The 22,710-nt window shown below is 43.1% G+C and overlaps 1 long non-coding RNA gene across 1 annotated transcript in view; it reads right to left on the bottom strand.

The window, feature by feature from the left end:
• The window catches only part of LOC133264021 (uncharacterized), a 47,644-nt gene that overhangs the window by 19,612 nt on the left and 5,322 nt on the right, over positions 1 to 22,710 (bottom strand). The window lies entirely within an intron of this gene.

Raw genomic sequence — 22,710 nt, forward strand, 5'->3', positions numbered from 1 at the left:
AAAAAAAAAAAAAAAAGCAAAAAAAAAAGCTGACCTCCGATTCAGCTCCACCCGCGGAATGGCCAGGATGGACACCAGAGACGAGGAGTGAAGAAAAAAAAAAACCAAACAAAAAACAAACCAAAAACAACAAAGCAAACAAACAAACAAAACAAACAAACAAACCAAAACCCAACCTCTCAATCTATTGAGGTATTGAGGCAGTTTGTAGAGACACCACAGACAAAGCCTAAAGAGCACCTGCAACACAGTGGGTGCATGGTAGGAGCCTTGCTTAGTATGTTTAAGGTAACCTGGGAGTGAATCCAAGACTTGGAAGAATAGATAGATCAGTTGAAATAAGAACTGCTAACTGAAAAAGCGAGAGGGGTAGTGCAACCACAAGCTTTATGGGCCGTCACCTAAGAAGCATCAGGGTGGCAGAAAAAAAAAAAAAGAGACAATGATGCAGCAAACTCCTCTACTGTTAACAATGTGCAGTTTAACCTGTCTGCTTCTCAAGAACTGATAACCTGGGGGAGGGGGTATATTTGTGTCCTCCTGCCTACAGGTCCATGGCCACTGCCTGCAAACTTTGTCAAGCCTTGCCATGAGCTGGACAGACAAATGGAAAAACCTGATGCCTCAGCTACAGGAGCTGACCCTGAATACCCCAAGCAGAATGAGATAGAGGAAGAGAAAAACGAATGATTGCAAAACATCACTTGGGGGCAACTGAAAAGTAACATCCTGAATATGTGTGCTTGTAAAGTAGCTATTATTAGAGGCTGTGATTCTGTGTATAAAACCACCTGTATTTACTAGCCAGTAGCTAATGAGGAACTACACCTTGTATTATATAGATTTGTCACTTGTAAAAGAGATGTTAGAGTACAGAAATTTGCAGTAGCTGCTAGGAAATGCTAAGGCAAAAGCTGGAAAGATTCTAATACAATGGTAGTGTTATAAAGCAGGTGATGGAACAAATTAAGAGGGTGGGAGAATTCCACTGGTAAGAAATTTCTTTGGCTGGTCCCTCGCTGCCATCAGCATCTTCAACATGCTGCTGCACCCTGTAATAGTTACTCTGCTAATGTAAATTTGTGTGTGCCTTGCCATAGTAGCGACTTGTTACTGGATGAAGCAGGTTAAACTCTGCACTGACAACAAGGTGCAAGGACTGAGGCTGACAAAATGCCTGCTACCACAGCCAAGGGCAAGACTTGGTTGGCCTCTGTGTTTGCCACCAAGAAGAACCTTTAGCTCTGCTGTTGGCTGCAACCCAACAGGCATGGAGTGGTGGGGACACATGCCATGTCAGACCTTGATGTGAAGGATGGCCTCCCCTGTTATCAGAGAGCCATACAGCAGAAAAAAGGGGCAGGCCCAGCAGCCTGTAGTTGCCATGATATGATCTAGCCCAAATCCCCTGCTCAAGTAGGGTCACCCAAAACATATATAAAACAAAAAAGGGGAGATGTGGAGACAGTGTTCTCACAGGAGAATGCATAATTAGTACATAAACTCTGAATAACCCTGAAAGATACAGCAAGGCCATGAGAGGCCCAAAGAAGCTTAAGCAAGCAAGATAAGAAGAAGCTGGAATTCACTGAGTTAATGAGAACTGTGGACTGTTGGCAAGCTTTCAAGGTCAAGTTCTCACCCCTGTGCTTAACCAATTATATGTTAGTCACTAAGGGTCTTCAAGACATGTATCCAATCATAATATGCCAAATCACTGTAAGTGCATGTAAGAAATGGTATATAAGGAGTTAAGGCTTTGTAATAAATTTGGCAATCTCTTGATCACATTGATCGTCTCTGCGTTGTCCGTGACTCCCGCGTTAACACTTGAATACAGCACCTTGACTTGTGCAGTATGATGTAATTATTTAAAAAAGATGGCAGATGTTCCAGTATTATTTGCAATGTTAACCAGAGGGCTACCTTGCAAGGCTCTTCTGCTTATAAAATTAATCTTCTAGCAAAACATTCATCTATTATCAGCTATGAATCAACATGTAACTATAGATAAGCATAGAGACTACAATCAAAATTGCTTTACTAACTTCAAGAGAGCAACCAGAATATATATAAAAAAAACCACTTCTGTATTAAAGGTACATTTTTGAGGCCTCTCTCAAAGCTAAAGGCCTTTGATCCTTCTCATCCATCAATATTGTTTGCCTTTTTCCTCATCCTGAACTCATTTCGTATCATCTCTAAGCATTCACTCATTAAACTATGAATCAGCTTGAATTTTCTTAAGTTATTCTAAAATTCTTAGCTGTGCCGTAGCTTTTTGCCCCTGAGAAGAATGGAGCATTTGCACAAATCTGTTGCCATTACCGTTTCGTTTTCAGCGAGCAGCCCTACCATTCCAGGAAGTGTGTTTCTCCCATAAGCAAGCATCAAAATAAGTGAAATTTACACTGGCTTCACCCAACCCCAAACTGTGTCCTATGCTATTATAGAATGGTTTGTGTTGGAAAGGATGTTAAGATCATCCAGTTCCAAACTCCTGCCATGGGCAGAGATGCCTCATACTACACCATGTCATGCAAGGCTCTGTTCAACCTGGCCTTGAACACTGACAGCGATGGAGCATTACCCCCTTTTTTTTCTTTGGGCAACCTTGCCAATCCCTCACCAACCCCAGAGTAAAAAAACTTCCTCCTTATATCTAATATGAACTTCCGCTGTTTCAGTTTAAACCCATCAGTTAGAAACATTGGAAGGAGGACATTTAGATGGGGACAAACATGGAACAAAGATCATCTTCTGAATACTTCCAGCACAGGTAAAACTCGGAAGCACTGAGCTGTTTAAGTTGAATGCTTGTTTTTACTTTTTTTTTTCCTCAAAAATTACTAAAAGTTCAGGTAATTTGGATCCCTGGCAGTGTTCAAGGCCAGGCTGGACAGAGCCTTGTACGATATGGTCTAGTGTGAGGCATCTCTGCTCATGGCAGGAGTTTGGAATTGGATGATCTTAACATCCTTTCCAACACATTCTATGATTCTAAAGTATACAGCAGTATACTTTAGTATACAGTATGATTCTAAAGTGTACAGCAAGGATTCACATTGTAAGACCAATTAGCATCCCTGGAAGGGGGAAAATTCAACATGTACTTTCTAGGGTCTAAAAAGTACACATTATCGTATGAAAGCTGCCAGATCTCCTGATCTTTCCTCTCTCCTTAACTCAGAACATTCCTACCCTGGAAGAAAACATTTTAATACAGGCATTTCTTTCACCACCTCCTCATCATAGTTTGTAGGCACGCCCCACACACTAATTACAGATGTTTTATAACTTCATCCAAAGGGCTTTGCTGCACTGGGGCGTACAAATCATAGAAATGTAAAATCAACCAGGTTGGAAAACACCTTTAAGATGATCAAGTCCAGCCATTCCCCCAGCACTGCCAAGGCCACCACTAAACCATGTCACTAAGGGCCTCATCTACACGGTTTGTGAACACTTCCAGGAATGGTGACTCTACCAGTGCCCTGGGCAGCCTGTTCCAATGTCCGACTACACTTTCAGTGAAGAAATTCTTCCTAATATCCAACCTAAACCTTCACTGGTGCAGCTTCAGGCTGTTACCTCTTGTCCTGTCACTTGTTACCTGGGAGAAGAGACTGACTGAAATGATTGCAGTGAAGATGTGTCCAAGTGCAGTGTAGCTGAAGAGAGAGAATATATAAAGAGGCCAGCCTTGCTGTCTGGTGAAACAGTCTTGAAACAACTTTCACAGCATGCCAGACTGGGGGTTGATGACAGGAAAGTAAAGACAGACAGTATTTAGGAGTCAGTCACTAATTCACTGAGGAAGCTCTTCATATGGCCAATATCACAGGCAGGGACTCAGGGGAACAAGCACAGCTGGGCTGAAAGGGACAGGCATAAAATATATTACCAGTTGAAATATATTTTTAATGAGTAGGAATTTATTTCTGTTGTGCAATTTTTGGCCTTATTTGCCACCTGTAGATCATGTTACATCTAATAGAAATACCAGTGGACAATGGTAGTCAGAGAAAGGACCCCATCTTGAAACCAGATGCTATTACCATTTCTGCTTTACAAGCAAGGACAAATTGCTGCCCTGTTCGTCTGGCTATCTGGGTGTGAAAATAGCATAAAAAACCCACAGGCTTGCAGGTTGGGATTTACCTTCTGCACAAGTTGATTTGGGGTGAAGAAGGCAAGGTACAGCAGAAATACGTCGTCCTTTCAGTAGAGAGATTGAACCCCCAGTAAAGCAAGCCTACAACATGCTCTGCACACACTCCTGTATTTTCATCTGGAAACACCATTCTCTTTCTTATGCTAACTTTGAGACATTCCTAAAACTTGGAATATGTCTGACATAACCACAGTTTCCTTCTCAGGGAAGGGAAAGAAATCCAACTTTTACCTTTTTTTACCTTCAACTGTTGCCCACTACTGAACAAAAGAATAAAAGAAGAGGACTTAGATAACAAGCACAGAGGATCACAGCAGCCTTTACTCTGCTTTCTTCTCATCTCTCCAAAAGCAGCAGGATGTGGTGTAAAGGTAAATGCAAATGAAAAAAAAACAACCAGAAAATAAGAGATCCTTACACACACTCACACAAACATAAAATTTATGTTTGCCTTGGGTTTTTTTCCTTCCTTCAAGTATCTTCAAGCTCTGACCACAGGAGTTAGATAGCATCTCCATAAGCTTTCCCAGCTCAGCCCCTAAATGCTGGATTCCAGCCACTGAGAGCACTGCCAGATACAAACCTGGGACACCAAAGCATGTACAAATTTGGTTTGGTTTTGTTTTTTTCCCCACAGACTGCTGCACTTTGAGGATGTAAGAAAAGCAGCCCACTTACTACAATGATTTAAACAAGCAACCAAGCTACAGAAAATGCCTGGTGGGCACATCCCAGGTCCACAGTGGAGTCTGACTTGTTCAACAGCTCCTTGTGTGCCCTGTACATGGGCCTGGGCAGGCAGGCATCAACAGGCATGCACATGCAGTAACCTAACTGAGCTGGTTTGAACCTGGGAAGCAGTGTTTGTGGGAAATAATGGCTGGCCAAGAGGCAGATGTTCCAGGTTTCAACTCTTCAGAAAGGGAAAAAATAAATCTGATTCCCCTTCAGAAGAAGCAATGTGTATGTGAAACATGTACTTCCCAGTCCCTCACTGTTCACTGCTCTGACTGGAAGAAGCTCTGAAGACTGTGAATTTGATTATCTATGTAAACAGGGTGTTGACTCAGTTTGAAAACAATATTCTGGCTGAGAACAGCCTGATGAGAGTGGGAGTTTAGATTAATTCTACTAGTGTGAAAATAAAGGAGCTTACTAAAACAAGAAATGTGCACAGAACCTAAAATTTGTTCAGGCAGATGAAAGGAGTCAGCATTAGCAGCAAGAAGGTAGCCACAGCCTTTGGATTTTGCTCATGTGGAAGAGGGTATGTTTTCCTGGGGTCAGTGAGGGACAGGTACTGTAGGTAATGCTCTCAGCAGAACCAAGAGACCTCAGAACCATGAGTAGAAAAGAAGCAGAAGAGTAAAGGCAGTTGCCTGCATGTATATATGTATAGATATAAGGAAGAAGTTCTTTACTGTGAGGGTGGTGAGGCACTGGCACAGGTTGCCCTAAGAAGTGGTGAATGCTGCATCCCTGGCAGTGTTTAAGGGCAGGTTGGACAGAGCCCTGGGCAACTGGTCCAGTGTGAGGCATCCCTGCCCATGGCAGGGGGTTAGAACTAGATGGTCCTTTCCAACCCAAACCAGTCTGTGATTCTGCGTAAGAAAAGGTGGAGGGGAAGAAGAGAAAGAAAGAAATAAGAAAGAAAAGAAAAAATAAAACAAACCAACAAAAAATCCAGTGCAGGACCCCTCATCCCACCTGAACTGAAGTGTAGGATTAGGGAAATGGGTGGTTGCTTTTTAATGAAGACCTATCAAAAAAGAGAATGCAGATGGTTCCTGAAACCTTTTGGGAAGACAGCTTTTTTAAAAAGCTCCTGAAGAGCTACAAGCCTTTAATAAATTCAGAAGCCAAAACTCAGAACATGACAAGAGAAAGCCAAAGGAAGAGCACCCAGGAATGGCCAAAGAGCTGAATTCCTGGAGGGTTTTGCCATTTTTTTAGTATCTGTCCCACTTCTGAGTGGCACTGAAAGAAACCGGAAGGAAAAAAGCACCACCAGCTTCTCCTCTTATTGCACTTCAAATACATCAGCTTAGAGTGTGTTTGATAGCCACATTTTTCACTGTCAGTAGCAGTTAGTGGTTCTTGCATGTCAACAGATACATACACATACATACACACATATATTCCAAATCATCATTAACAGCTGATGCTTTACCAAAGTAACTGAGGCAGGGAAGGCATCTTCTGTGGATCAAGACTACTGTGGCCACACGACGTGTTCACTTGCAGCAGAGAAATGATCTTGCTCTGTATCATGTCTATATAAAATCCCAGAGAACCAAGTGCATCCTAGGAAGTCTTTACAAGCACTACAGCCCTTCCACAACAAGGACACATGAAGGCAAAACACTACTTGTTAGAGAGGATTTGCTGGCTGATGGTAAAGATAGTGGTCTGATTCTGGGAAAGATCTGTCCTTGGGTCACAAAACAAGAAAACAGAAGACTCAAATCCACCAAAATCTGCTCCTGTCCCTGAAAGGACTAACAGTAGATGTCTGGTAAGATAGCAATGAGGTTGGTGCATAAAGCTGCTTCCTCAACACAGTATCCTGAACCCCACCAGCCTGCAGCTCAAGCATCTCCTAAACTAGGGTTTTTTAAAGCTAGGCTATGAAGGTTTTGGATTAACACTTCCCTGTGAGCTAAAGGATGTGTTGTGGGTCAGAGAGCAGAAGCTACTGCAAGTACAGCTGAAGAGATGGTCAGTTCTGAGATTGCAGAAGGAAACACAGGTTCCACACTCACCCACGGTACCATAGGAGATGAACGTGCAGAAAGAAATGTGGAAATACAAGTTGTTTTCCTAGGTAATTCATTGAAAACATACATTTCTATTTATCCTGCTAAAACACACAAAAGCTGTGTAATTATTAGACAGGTAAACCAATCTCTATAGGGATGCTGGAGACTCTTCATTAGAGACTGTAGTGACAGGACAAGGGGTAACGGGTTAAAACTTAAACAGGGGAAGTTTAGGTTGGATATAAGAAGGAAATTCTTTCCTGTTAGGGTGGTGAGGCACTGGAATAGGCTGCCCAGGGAGGTTGTGAATGCTCCATCCCTGGCAGCGTTCAAGACCAGGTTGGACGAGGCCTTGGGTGATACGATTTAGCGTAAGCTGTCTCTGCCCACAGCAGGGGGGTTGGAACTAGATGATCTTAAGGTCCTTTCCAACCCTAACGATTCTATGATTCTATGATTCTATCAACTAGCAAAAGCTTTCAGCCTGGAAAGATGTGAAAAGAAAAGCAGCTGTTTTTTTCCCCCAAGAATCTCAATTTTCAAAAGTCCATAAATATTGCTTAAAGGTTTTGAGGTGGTGATTTTTTTGCAGCTCACTCTTCTGTACCTGCTCCATCAGAAGGGCATGAAAGTATTTTCTCTGGCAAACACCTAATTTATGAATAAATAAGAAGTGAGGCATGAGGAACTATAATAATAAGGGTATGCCTTAAAGTCAGTGAAAGGAACTGCTCAAAGCCTGTGCAAATGGGTCAGGGAAAGCAAAATAAATCCTGTGCAGTGGGAACCTTTAGGGGCTGGGTTTTGTTGGCCTCATTCCTCTTGAGGTGCTACTTCAAAATTGCTGCTTGTTTGCCTTGGAAGTGGCTCTGTATGGCTGGGGCAGAGGGACATATGTGGTGTGGGAACCCAGACCTCCGGTCTGACTGCAGGTCGAATCTGAGGAACACTTCCTCCCACCAGTTCTTAGTGGCTTTCTTCTTACAAGTCTGTTTATAGAAGTTGTTTTCCAGTGGAAAAAAAGAGACTGTAAAAATAATAAAGGATTAATTCGCATGTCTTTGAACTTGGGGGGGGGGGGGAGAGGAGGGGAGGTGTGTTTAAGTGTTTTGTGTTATTTTGTTTTCTTTTGACAGAAAAAAAAAAAGAGAATCATTGGCTCACAGAATGGTTTGGGTTGGAAAGGACCTTAAGATCATTCAGTTCCAATCCCCTTGCCATGGGCAAGGACTCCTCACACTAGACCATGTCCAACCTGGCCTTGAAAAGGAAAGACCTCTTACAATTACATAGAAAAATACAAGCAAATAACTTTCCAAATTCCAAATATTTTCCTATTTTCCGTTGACCTAACAGTAAAACACAATCTGTGCCACCCCTTGGGCACTGATAATGGCTGCAGAACCTCTCGGTGTTAAATTCGTTTTCTTGGGGGGATTATAAAACAGGACTCACATGTAGCTTTGGGATTAGATGAACAGCTTGACTTTGAGATGTGTCTAAAGCTGCTATTTGAGCATGCTGGCAGTGCAAATGGAGCAGGTCACACAGCCTGCCCATCAGAAACAGCCTGGGAAGGTAAATGAGGAAAACATCCTTCCTTGCTGCTGGAAAAGAGAAGGGGTCTGACTGGGCACTGTACAGGGCTCTGATGGGGGGTTCCCCACCCAGCAGGGTGATCCAAGCTGCCTGTCCCACACCAAAGATACGTCCCACAAAATGTGGAGGCTTGGTCGGCAAATTTATGGAACTCAGCATTATTTTGTGCTCAGCAGATAGAAACCTGTGCTCACCCCAGCATGTCCCAGTGCCTGGGCAATCATGTTTTGACAGCCTGCAGCTCCTGTCATTGAGGCAAACCATGGGGCCAGGGCTATGTCAGACTTCTGCTCCTGGGCAAAAATCTTCTCGAAGGATTTATGTGAAGTGACTCTGCTACCTAGATAAGTTCTCCCCGCATCAGATACATACACACAATTCACTGTGATAGCAGAATGTCCTTGTTCTGTATGAGAATCCCTAGCTACATGAGATTCAACAAACTCCTCAAAAAAGCAACAAGTTGCATGGAATTTCACAGTCTTCCCCTGGAACGGCAAGGACTGACATGAATACATCACCCTCTGTGCTCTGGAGTCATCTTTACTTCCATAATAACAACTTCAAGGCAGTGATCCTGCTGACATAAGCATTTGCTTTTCTGAAGCCTCCCCCTGCTACTCCGTAGCCTTTTGGGCAGCTGGAAAAGGAGCTGTGCTTGGCAGGTGCAGAGAGGCCAACCAGCACTAGCATCTACAGCCGCTTCCTGCTGCAAAGGAAGCAGAACAAGCTCTTTTCCTGAATTTATTCAGACCAAGGTACAAACGGGCATGGTTCACTAAAGCTGATGTCACTTCTCTTGATGCTGGTTCTGCTGAAACCAACAGACAAGAAAGGCAAAGGAGAGATCCAGCAGAAATCACAAACCACAGGAGGAACACACTCTGAGGCATAAACCCCAAGAGGGTTGAACTCCAAGTACAATGACAGCAGCTTCTAGTAGTTGCTGTGGGGTTTGTGAACATTTGCTGGGTGATCACATACACACTTCAACTCTCCTTAAGTTATGAGACCTGAAGGACCACTGCAGAAATTCCAGCCAGACAGAATAAGCATTCATCAATGGGTCAAGGTTTATATAATAAAAAACAGCTTTGCCGAAGTCAATCAAAACAAATCTAAGATCCCTGGCCCTAGACAGCTGCACTGAACTTAAAAACCAGCTCAAACATCCACCAAAGTCCTCAAGCCTCCACAAAGGTTGAACCCCCCCCCCCCCCCCCCAAAAAAATGAACTAAAAGGAGAAACATAGCACAGGAAGTAAAATCAAAGCCAAGCAAGAGCATTTTGCTTTTAATGTATGAAAGCTTAGATGGTTTTGATCATATAGAAGCATACTCAGTTTTTCCTGCCACAGGGCACAGAAGACGGTTGATTTTGAAATCCTAATTAAAAATAGGGTTAGATGTAAATCTGCCTGACTCTGGATGATCTGCTCAGGGTGTAAAACTTCTCAAAGGCACCTCTGATTCAAGATGAAGCCCAACTGTGATGCATGCTCCCAACCCTTTCCCGCACACCCACCTGCAGCTCTTCCCTTCCAACTTCCAACCACTTCTCCAAGACAAGAGAAGGATTTGCATCCTAACAACTTTCCCCTCTTTTTTTTTGGTAAGCAGTAACCTTTTGAAGCAACCCACTTGTTTAAAGAACACTCCTTCCTGGTATTTGCCAAGGACATCTGACCAGATTTGACTGCAACAAATGTCATGCCTCCAGCTGCTGAATTGAACTAGTAATTCCCAGACTTGCTTTTCTTTCTTTTTTTTTTTTTTTCTTTTTCAGAATGCTTTTTACTGAAACATTTATAAAATCGACCTGGCAGCCCCAGGACTTCAACCTCAGCTGTATGCCCTGTGTGTACTTAACACTGGCAGTGCTTCAAGAGGCCAGGGAGAGATTTGCACTTTTCCATAGGATCCCTTATAGACTCAGTAGCCAGGGGGACAGGCTGGGATCTGTGAGGAGATAGGGGGCAGTGAAAGGCTCTGAAAGGACTTGGAAGTTTGCAAACTCCTCAGGGTCAGGAGCTTTTACTAACACCTAACACACTACTGATGCATTGCAGAAGTTGTTCATGGATTAGACTGAAACTGGGGAAGTTTAGGTTAGATATAAGGAAGAAGTTCTTTACTGTGAGGATGGTGAGGCACTGGCACAGGTTATCCAAAAAAGTGGTAAATGCTCCACCCCTGGCAGTGTTCAAGGCCAGGTTGGACAGAGCCTTGGGTGACATGGTCTAGTGTAAGGCATCCTGGCCCGTGGCAGGGGTTTGGAACTGGATGATCTTAAGGCCCTCTCCAACCCAAACCGTTCTATGATTCTGTGATCCCTCCCACCACACTCACAACACCCACTGAGTACATCCACTGGCACAATCAAAGGGTGGAGATCCCTCCCCATGTAATTACAGGGTGGTGCCACTGTGCAGATGTCTTCATGCAAAACTTCAGCAGCCCACAATTAAACAGAAGAATCCTGCAGCAAATGTGGTTGGAAGGAAAAACTAGACAAGTTTACTCTACATTTGACAGAACTGCCTATAAATAGCTATAGGGTCTTGTCAAGCACATCTTTGCTGTAATTTCTCCTAAAATATTATGTCAGTAGGATTTAGTCCCATGTGTATATTTTCTCTCAGAAAATGGCCTCCTTAATACATCTCAAAGATGTCTCTGCCTAGCATCTGAAAGGTACGCATATGGATTTATAAGGCTTATGTAAGGCATAAGTCAGCAGTTAATCTGATTGTATATCATATGACTATGTACTGTGACCACATGAAAACTGCCATCAATAAAAAGAACCCCAAAACTACAGCTAGCCTATAATTTTGGTGGACTGAATCAAACCTATTTCATGGACTCACATGCATTTATAGTCTCAGACAAAGAAGGTGCTCGACAGTCACATCTTTAATGACTTCCATGTGCAGCTCCTGGGGCTGGAGACTTTTCTCCCGTCAATTATTGTTTACTTGACAAAATGAGAATAGAGAAAACTGAACACTGGCATCATGAATGGCGCTGAAGTGCGAGAGGAGACTTATCACAGCTGCAGTCTTAAGAGCACAGGAAATAAGGGTAAGGCTTAAATATCTTTGGCAATTTTTTTATGTTATTTACCCTGAGATATTTGCCACAAACATTTCCTGCCCACATCCAAATTTTAACACTCCATCTCCCCAGAGCATGTACTTGTAGGCAAGCTACAATCAAAAACTGCAGCATGTGTTGTGCTGCCAACTGGTTTCACTGCAGAAGTGGAAAACAAATCCTTTCTAGAAGAGAAGTGAGGAAGCCAGTGGGAAGTCCTCTCCAGAGGACTGGTTCTGAGGGCTTTTCTTTCACATCTCTGATTTACTCAGAGGTTCTTCCAAAGACAGCAGTTCTCCAACATCAAAGCTGGAGAAAACTTCTCTGCTGTGCTTCTGTTTGGCTCCTTCATCAGAGCACAGTGCAACAGAATACCCAAAGCCTCATGTTAATTAAACGTGTCAGCAGGACAGAAGTCACTACCTAAGAATCTATTTATGGAACACTGCTGTTTCTCCATGAAAATGATGCATGACTGGAAAAGGAATAGTGAAGGGAAAGAGCAGAGACATATGCTACCATATATTAGTCCTATACAGAAACATATCTTAAATTGATTAAGTCTCCCCCCACCAAGCATCTAGCCTCTATTAGCTGTGAAGAGAAGGTTTCTTAGGGGAAATCTAAAGCCCCAAAGAAGTGGTAAATACTCCATCCCTGGCAGTGTTCAAGGCCAGGTTGGACAGAGCCTTGGGCAATATGCTCTAGTGTGAGGTGACCCTGCCCATGGCACGGGTTTGGAGCTAGATGATCCTAAGGTCCTTTCCAATCCAAACCAGTCTGTGATTCTATGAAAAAGGCTTTCAAATACACAAGGAAACAGACCCACATCGCCTCCTCACACAAGGACACTTGAAAACTTGAACTGATGTCAGGGACTCAGCAGTCAACAGCTAAATGACAGTTACAGAACCTGTCCTTACCAACTTCCATCCATGTGTCTCATCCCTTCAGCCTGCACCAACTCCACACATTTGATGTCTTCTTAAGTTGTCTTGTGTGGTCTATCCCTTACACAGTAAAAAAGCATGCACAGACCACAAATCTGCTTGATAAAATGATCTATCTGTATTTCACTAGCAATTCCACTGAAATCTCCTTGTCGGCAGGATTGCCAATGCATACCCTGCCTGCTTCTACCAGTAAAACTCCTCAGCCAATCACTTCTGCATGAAATACAGCTTAAAATAAAAGCTCTTGTTGTGGTTTAAGCCCAGTCGGTAACTCAGAACCACACAGCTGCTCGCCCATTCCCTTCATTCTTCTTCCTCCCACTACTCCCAGAGGGATGGGGAGGAGAATCGAAAGAATGTAACTCCCATGGGTTGAGATAAGAACAGTCCAGTAACTAAGGTGTAACACAAATCACTACTGCTACCACCAACAATAATAATGATAAGGGAAATAACAAGGGAAGAGAATACAACCACTCACCACCCACCGACCAATACCCAGCCTGACCAGAGCAGCGATCTGCCCTTCCGGATAACTGCCCCCAGTTTATATACTGGGCATGATGTGCTGTGGTATGGAATACCTCTTTGGCTAATTTAGGTCAGGTGTCCTGTCTCTGCTTCCTCCTGGCTTCCTCTCCTCCCTGCCAGAGCATGAGACTCAGAAAGTCCTTGGTCAGAGTAAACATTACTTAGAAACAACTAAAAACATTGGTGTTATCAGTGCTGTTCCCAGGCTGAAGGTCAAAAACACAGCACTGCACCAGCTACTAAGAAGGAGAAAAATGACTGCTACTGCTGAAAGCAGGACAATTCTACATCTGAAAAGACAAGCAGATAGCCAAAGCATTCTGAGCTCCAGTTTAAAAAGCAATGATTCAATCAGAAATGCTTCCAAATGTCCAATGGCTTATAGAAACACATCTGAAACTATACAGTCACTTTCCACATGTCCCTTTCCTCTCATGTCACTAACACCATTTGTTCCTGATGGATTATTCTGACTTTACTTTGATTTGCTTTGATTTGTCTGCCCACACACTACAATCCACATTACACAAATTTTAGCAGCTGCTTTTTATGTCAGGAGCGCCACAGAATAAGCCAAGATGCATGAGAGATTATAAAATTATATTGCACCCAAACACTGGTGGGTGCTGCCAAAAGTGCTGGCATTTTGGGGGGTTTTACTTACCAAGGGAAGATGGGCAGCATGGCTCATCCTTCTCACAGCCCTCCAGGCCCCTGGGAGGATGTGTCTGTGCATGGACAGGACATGGACAAATTCTCACTCCTCACACACTGCCTTGCAGTGGAGGTTCAACAGGGAAGATACAGTAATGGGGATGACAGGATATGATATATATATGATGTCCTTGGAAGCTCAACAAGATGGTGAGGCAGGGTCTGGGTTTCCAGGGTCAAAACTGCTTGACAGTAACCACAGGGGTCTTCACAGGAGTGGAGCAAGCTTCTCGGATTTACCATAAACGAGAGCCTGCCTGGATATAGAAACATAGAATGGTTTGGGTTTGAAAGGACCTTAAAGTTCCACTCCCCTGCTATGGGCAGGGATGCCTCACACTAGACCATGTCACCCAAGGCTCTGCTCAACCTGGCCTTCAACACTGACAAGGATGGAGCATTCACCGCTTCTCTGGGCAGCCTGTGCCAGTGCCTCACCACCCTCCCAGTAAAGAACCTGTTTCTTACATCTAACCTGAACTTCCCCTGTTTCTGTTTGAACCCATCACCCCTTGTCCTGTCACTACAGTCCCTGATGAAGAGTCCCTCTCTAGCATCCTGGTAGGCCCCTTTCAGATATTGGAAGGCTGCTATGAGGTCTCCATGCAGTTTCTCTTCTCCAAGTTGAACAGCCCAAATTTTCTCAGCTGCTGCAAAGTTGCAATGGGACTGCAAGCACCCAAGTAAGTTCTTTTCTCATGCTTTTTTCATGCATTCATAAGTACACATGTGGATCTTTAGGGTGCTTCACGCCAGGCATGAGCACAGGTTGACATACTGTAATAGCTGTGCTCCTGTGTAAAGGGCACTTGTTCAACACTGAACTGCCACTGCAACACAAATACTGTAGGGAGAAGAGGAAGCATCCAAATAAACAGCAGGGCTGAAATCAAAATATACCAAACCAGTGCTATCAGATCCCGAGTGCTTCTCAAAACTGTCTTATTTAGGAAGAAGTTCCATTTTCTGATTGAAAATTGTTGCCAAGCTGATCCTAACATAGCTAGCTGAGACCAACTGACCTGATCCTAGTCTCCTTTCTTTTAAGAACCAATTCAGCTCTTTGAAAAGTTCATTGAACACTGTACCATGCCAGGCATTCCCTGCAGTACAACAGACAAAGTGTAATCTCATGAAGCAACAGCAGGAAATGCCTCCTGTGGAATTACACATTGGGATGTTCGTGATGATGTTTTCTGACAGTGCCGTAGCACCTTCTGAATAGATTTTCACATCAAAGAATTGTTAGTATAAACATACTTTGGTTTATACTGCTCCTCAAAAGTCAGTGTTCAACATCTAAACATCTATAAATCACATTGATCACAACTTCTGCAACTTCTCACCCATCTGGATTCCAAGTTGAGAATTCAAAACACTTTCTCTGATTCTAGTTAAATTGCTAACTCTTTAACCAATGTAATGCTGCAGCTGACAAGCTGTTGAAGCTATTAAAAAGAGTGCTACAATAGCTTTAATAGGATCTTAGGGAGGAAAATGCCCAGCAGTTCACCACTCATAGGAGTCCTGCAGAGCAAAACTAGAATAAGTACCCTTCATCTGTGAACAAGATCGAGTGCATTTGTGTTAAAAATATTATGTCTAAATAAATTGTGTATTAATAAGAAAAAAGCCTTGTGATGCAGCCTGGGCAGGGACACATAACTTTCTAAAACACAGCCACAAAACACAGGAAATAAAACCTATGCTTCTGCCTCTCCACGCTAACATGATAGCTCACACATCATGACCCAACATTGCTCCTGAAGACATCATTTTCTTCCTCAACTATTATTCTAATGTTGGAGTTGCTTGTATTGACAAAAGGCAAAGTGCTGGAAGGTTAGGGGAAGAACATCACTTGTGGGGGAGGAACTGAAAGTATTGGAGTCATGATGTAATTTGGGTAATAAACACTAAATAAAGTAATAATTTCACTAAATAATACTAAATAATGTCAGCAATGACACTAAATAATTTCAGTAATATATGCTCCTGAGGGTTAAAACTGAAACAAATGCATCATTTCTATATGAAGCCAGCAAATGGGAATCAAACTGAAGTGTGCACAGGCTAAAGTGAGAGCATAGATCAAGTATCTAGCAACAGACTGCAGCCTGGCTTCTAACAGACCAAGACAAAACCATAAAACCAGTGCTGGAATACTTCTATTGACACTTCTTTTCATCTCTGAGACTGATTTCAGTCAGCTGAACCTAAATTTGTAACCTAAACAAGCAATTGTAGGTACTAGTACTTCTACATTTATTATTTGGATAGAACACAAATCTTTAAATATAACCTGAGCTGTCCCTTTTTGCCAAGTATGTACCGGTGAGATGCTGCATGGATCAGCCTGTCAAAAAAAAAAAAACCAAAAGAAAAACGAAAAAAAAAACCTAAGAATTTGCTGTAATATACAAAAGAATTTGAAATGTCAGTTAAAGACCTCCCAAAATGCATTTTTTCCATGAAACCCACAAATATTAATGCACAGTCATTAAAAATTCTGTCAAACATCCATTCTCAAACAATGAAGGAATACAACCCAAGATCCCTAAAGCAGCTCTGGTTCTGGCTGTAGTTCTTGTGCTGCTCAATCATGACCAAACACCTTATTACAAATAAGAAGTGGGTTCCTCAGTCCCTACTAAGCAGTGTAGTAATCCTAATGAACAGTGTCTTCTAAGTTATTATACTCTTAGAATAATAATGTTAATAAAACCAAAAAATAAGAGGACACCTGGGATAGTTCTCTCATATGTCTGTTGAAATTCTGGTAAAAGCTTCTGGAATTCATACCAGCAGGCAGATGAATCAAAGCAAATTTTATTCCCCTCAAGTCTGATTCACTGTCAGTTGATGCAAATGAGCATTAGCTGAGTGAGTGAATACCTATGTGCAATTCAGCACTGGTGCCAAAATCACACATGATAAAACTTGGGTCATCATAAAAATATTTGCTGCTTCTTCATAACACAATTATTAATCTCCCAGAAAAAGTTATCTATTAAAAGTTTTCTTCTGAACTATGACAGCTAGTATACAGAATTTAATTCATTCCAATTTTCCTTATCCACACACGGCACCATTAGACAAAAGATCTAGCACCAAAGGTTTTTTGGGAAACACCGCAACTTATTAAGGTGAAAATCCCATCAACCATTCACAGTTTCATCATCAGGAGCATCTTTACTCCTTTTAAACTCAAGTCCTCAACTGGCTCACCTTTCAGTTTGGCAGCCTTCTAAAGAAAAGTGATTTGGGGCTACCTTGACAGGCTCCAATTTTCCTTTAACCAGGCTTCAGGGAAGCCTATTTCTTTTCAGTATTCTCTCAAACCTGCTCCAGAACACCCCAAATATGGATTGCCATCTTCCCTTCCTTTCTGTTTCTTTTTTTAAGAGTCAAAACCATGCCTCTCCAGTGTGGACATCAAGCACCACACCCAAAGAAGCCAAAGCCACATGCTTCCTCCTTCCTGGGAATACACCAGATGCAACAGAGTTCTTAATATTCTAGAAATTCTCCTTATTGTTCGACTAGTCCAAAACTGCACTTAGGATTGCAACAAGATGCTTTGGTAAGACTTAAATCATATTGAAGAGGCAGAGGTGCTGCCTCTGTGCATGCAATCCTGTGCGTCAGCAGCCACGTGCTTGTTCTCTCTCACGCCAGAAGCAGCCCATGCATGCTGTTCCTCAGGTCCTTCGCTCCAGAGATAAAGTGATAGCAGTTCTGCTCCCACACCGTCATGTGAATCATGGGCTGACCCAGCTGCAGATCCTCTGCCTGTCCCTGGCCTCCATTCCGGCCACTTACCCAAAGAAAACATACAAGAACCGGCAAGTCAGAGGCCTCCATCACATTGTGCCCTACCCAAAAGATAAGGTGAGGAGACTGAGGCATCTCTTTGGCATGCTTCACCTAAGTGTGCTGCAGCCTGAGAAGTGGGAGCCAGCTCCCCCTGGGGTCCAGGTGAGGCTGCTCCCAGCCAATGGAGCAAGAGGCAGTAGCTATGGGACACAGTGTCAGTACTAGACAAGGGCAAAAGCAAGACAACTGGTACAAAAGGGCAGAGTTGAGGGAGAGGTGAGCTAGATCTTCCTCCACACACAGAGCATTTACACAGAGAACCAGTTCCCGCAGAGCCCAGATGGCCTGTGACAGTTTGTGACTTTGAAAACCCAGTGCAGAGAGAGCTCTCTCTTGTCCCTCCCATCCTTTTGCTCTTCCACATGCTCTCTCAGCTTGGTGTGCCTGTGCATTCACAGTGGCTGTGCAGCTCACATACTTAGAACCTCATTGCTTGGTCTTTTCAGCAGTAAAGTCTGGGGACTCTGAATATACCTGGCAATAGCTGTGGCAGGAAGGAAGGGGTTAAGGATGGAGTTTGTTCCCTGTTCTAGTTGTCCCACGTGCCATTGGCCTATTGACGATAACAGTGAACCTACCACACCAAATCTTTAAAATTAGAAACATCTGAAATGCCTCTCACCTACTCAATGTTTTTGGACAGTTTTACTATGTGACAAATAATCCTTCTCTACAGGTCCAGCAAAGCTTCTGAAAATAGCTTCAGAGTCCAGCTGAGGATATGCTATTAACCATGGCTATGACCCTGGCCCAACCCAATGCACAGGTTCTTTTGTCTCTTCCAGCTATGCAGAGCATAGCTGTATCTGCACATTTATCTGTAGCAACAGCTACAGATTTTGTATTTGCCCATTTTAAGCACTTCCAAACATTTCTATGTGAGTCTTGCCAACCTTCCAGTAAAAAGCAGCTGCCAAAATGTATTGTACAATATACCAGCAGACCTCCTCCACACTGCTGCTATAATTAGGTTTTGGTTTTTTTATGTTGGCTTTAAAGCAGCTTGAGGAGAATATAATTTTCAGTTTGACTAAATAAAACATTCGGAGCACATCAGGCCCATCATTATATTTCAATCTGAGAAGAATGTGTTCATTTAAAAAAAAAAGCAAGCAGCAGAATTGGTGGTAATTTATTTTACATTTCACAGCTTCTGAAAGCCGTACCCCTAGAGTAACTACAGTTAACAAAGTATGCAGGAATTTGGGATCTCCTTCCAAACTGAGCTCAGCATCCACATGTCCCTTTCAGGGCAGCACTTCACAGGTAGAAGCTCTGAAGCTCTTTTACCCCTCAAGCTTCTGGTGATACTTTCTTGACTTTTTTCCCAAGCCCATTTATTGAAACAAGTTTTCAGAAAGAATGAGTAACCTTGAAAATACACACAAGAATCTGTCTCTAAGGGCCTATATGTATTTATAAACACCTTAAAACAGACCACAGCTACTCTGAACCTCAGCCTGATCCTACATAATACATCAGCACCTCCTGCCAGTTAGATGGTTGCATTTTTATGCTGACAAATCTTCTGCTAATAATCTTCACATTTAATGAAACCCTTTTCTCCTCCATTTCTTCAGTTTATTTTTCCTTTGGCATTAAAAAACCCCTTGCATTCATGCTTCAGCTCCTCTGAACTATTTCTACTCTTTCACTAGGCAAAGCAGACCATCAGTAACATATCAAGTAAAAGCCTGTTATTCCCCACTGCTTTCTTCTTGAGAGCAAGTGTGAATCCCTCCTAAGCCAAGACTCCCAATACCTCTGTGACCCACTCAGAAATGCAGTTAGTTATCAAGGTTATGTTGTAAGAAGATGTCAGTTTGATCTCTCCTTAGATTCATTACATGCTTAGTCACTTCTTTCTGTCAGTAGTATTCCATACCCTCAATACTTGCATGTAGAAATCAAACAATTTTTATAATAGAGATTTTTAACAGGAGCTGTGTCACAAATTACCCTACATTTTGTCTGCAGCCTGGTAATTGTGCTACATTTCTATTACTGCTCATGCAATTTACTTTTCAATAACAAGCTTTCTTTTAGGTGTAAAGACAGCAAATATTTGCTCACTGGTATCAATAAGGAGAGAAAAATGGTGCTGGGACTCTTCATCAGGGACTGTAGTGATAGGACAAGGGTTGATGAATTAAAATTAAACAGAAGAAGTTCAGGTTAGATCTAAGGAAGAAGTTATTTACTGGTGAGGTGGTGAGGCACTGGCACAGGTTGCCCAAAGAAGTGGTGAATACTCCATCTCTGGCAGTGTTCAAGGCCAGGCTGGACAGAGCCTTGGGTGACATGGTCTTGTGTGAGGTGTCCCTGCTGATGGCAGGGGGGGGTGGAACTGGATAATCTTAAGGTCCTTTCCAACCCAAACCATTCTGTGATTCTATGACTCGTTCCATGGGTGAACACAGAGGATGTGTAGAGCATGAAAATAACAAGATTGGCATAATTCAGTACCCCATCCCTAGGACTGATGATCTGAAGGCTGCATCCCCTGGGGAAACAGAGCACATGCAGCACAGACAGGGTGCCCTGGATCAGAGGAACAGATTGGTTTGCAAAATAACTATGGATTGAGCACTAAAGTTTTAATGAAGGTGCACTGAACCTAATGAGAAATTTCCTTTAATAATAAGAAAACTCAAATGCCTTAGTGTGTGGATGTGACTCCCCCACCTCACCATACACATGCATGGTGGCCAGTCCTTGTGCTCCATGACTTGTGGGTGACTCAAGCACAATGTGGGGGCACTGTATGGAACAGGCACGAGGAGGAGGCGGCACAGGTCTCCTTGAGCTCAAGAGAACACTGTCACACCAGGATCAGCTGTTGTTTTCAAAGATGCTTAGGATTTAAATTAGTTGATAATCTGCAGTTACCAAGCATGAAATTGCATCTCCACACTTCAGCTATTAGAAGGATTTCAGTTGGGTCTGGGTAGCAAATGCGGGAAAGGCAGGAGTGGTCACCATCAGCTTCACATGCCATTTACATGTCAAATTCACTGTTTTAGCATTCCAGTGACTTTAATGTAGCTACACAGCACAAATTACTTAGGTTCAGTGAATTCCACAGATGCATGAAATAAAATGGGGTTTTATGAAAATGATGCCAATCGTGCCCTGTGTCTGCTCTGAGCACTTTCCAAACCCAGGAGTCCAGGAAGACATAGCAAAGTCTGCAAAGAGCGTTGCTAATCATGCATGCAGCAGAACACCTTGCCAGCTCTCATCTGCCAACAGCTAGAGCAGCAAAGGGAGGCCAGGAAGCTCAAAGCAGGGAAGCAAGAGAGGCTGGTGGGGAATGGCTTTCTGCAGGCTGCCGTTCCTGCTCACTAACGGGGAGATAAATCACATGTCATCTATTGCAGAGACACCTCATCCTTCCAGCTTCCCCAAGGACTCACCTGCTGCACCACAAGCAGGGCAGGGAGAGGATCCATCCACCCTCTGCCAGTCCCATGCCAAGGAGCACAGGGAGCTGCCATCCCCAGGAAGAGCAGAAGTCCTCTATTCTTCTTTAAAACAACACATAGATCCAATCTTAGCTAGCAAAAAACAGCTTACCAAAGGCAAGGACAAATCACCTTACAGAGGCTGAGTATGTGCTTCTGCTCTTAAGAAGGGAAGAAAAATTATCTGTTATTACTACAAAATGCTTGGTTTGAATGACACCAAACTCAGTTACAGACACAGGGTTGGTGCCTATGTCCACATGCCACTGGAAACAATCACATAACCAAACAAATCAACAAACCCCAACAAACATCTGCTATTTTTTTACAGAATCACGGAATGGTTTGTGTTGGAAAGGACCTTAAGATCATCCAGTTCCAGCCCCCCTGCCATGGTCAGGGATGTCTCACACTAGACCATGTCACCCAAGGCTCTGTGCAACCTGGCCTTAAACACTGCCAGGGATGGAGCATTCACCACTTCTTTGGGCAGCCTGTGCCAGTGCCTCACCGCTTCACCAGTAAATAACTTCTTCATTAGATCTAACCTGAACTTCTGCTTAATTTTAATTCATTAACCCTTGTACTATCATTACAGTCCCTGATGAAGATTCCCTCTCCAGCATCCTTGTAGGCCCCCTTCAGATACTGGAAGGTTGCTATGAGGTCTGCACGCAGCCTTCTCTTCTCCAGGCTGAACAGCCCCAACTTTCTCATCCTGTCTTCATACAGGAGGTGCTCCAGCCCCTGAACATCCTCGCAGCCTCCTCTGAACTTGCTCCAACAGCTCCATGTCCTTCTTATGTTGAGGACATAAGAGTAGAGGAGAAAAAAAAAACCCCTCTCTTTTACTCCACATCCTCATTTTGCATATTCAAGGTGAAGCAGAGGTAAGAAGTGAGCTGGGCTAGAAGCAACTCAGACCTCTATTGCTGTTTGCAGATCTAAATGAAGTCTGGAGACAGACTTCCTTTTTTATAAGGGCAGATTTGCTGTTCAACCTTTTATTCACAAAGTCACCCATTACCAAGCCTATCCTTTACATTCCGTAAAGTTATAAAACCCGGCAATCTAGAACTGAATCTTCACTTCTTGAAGTTAACAAGTTTATGGGTTGAAGTTACTGTTCCTGCCAATCTCTAAGGTTCTGTACCCACAGCTCATAGTACAGCTGCTCGACAGGAACATCTGCCATGGGGAACTGCCATATACTTTCTATTAGTGGTTATCATTTCATGACAAGCGGGTTGGGGTTATGCTCCATAGTAATTTATGTTTCTAAATGCCTAACTGTATGATGCACAGATAAATATTTTGAATGCCTGCACTTACTGTATGTGCACAGGCCATTAAAGTCATGTACTCTGAACGAATGAATAACTGCTGAAAGATCACATCAAAAGAAAAGAATTCTCAATCTTCCCAATGAGAGCAGATGGAGAAAAGTGCTTCGGCAGATCCCTTCCAAAAGCAGCTTGGTGCTGAGCAAGAGCTCAGATCTTGAAAACACATCAAAAGTGGTAAAACACATCCTCTGTCTAGGG

The sequence above is a fragment of the Pezoporus flaviventris genome, unplaced genomic scaffold, assembly GCF_033815535.1.
Source record: "Pezoporus flaviventris isolate CSIRO_AGI_PZ_B2104156 unplaced genomic scaffold, CSIRO_AGI_Pfla_v1 ptg000002l, whole genome shotgun sequence".
Lineage (NCBI taxonomy): Eukaryota > Metazoa > Chordata > Aves > Psittaciformes > Psittacidae > Pezoporus > Pezoporus flaviventris.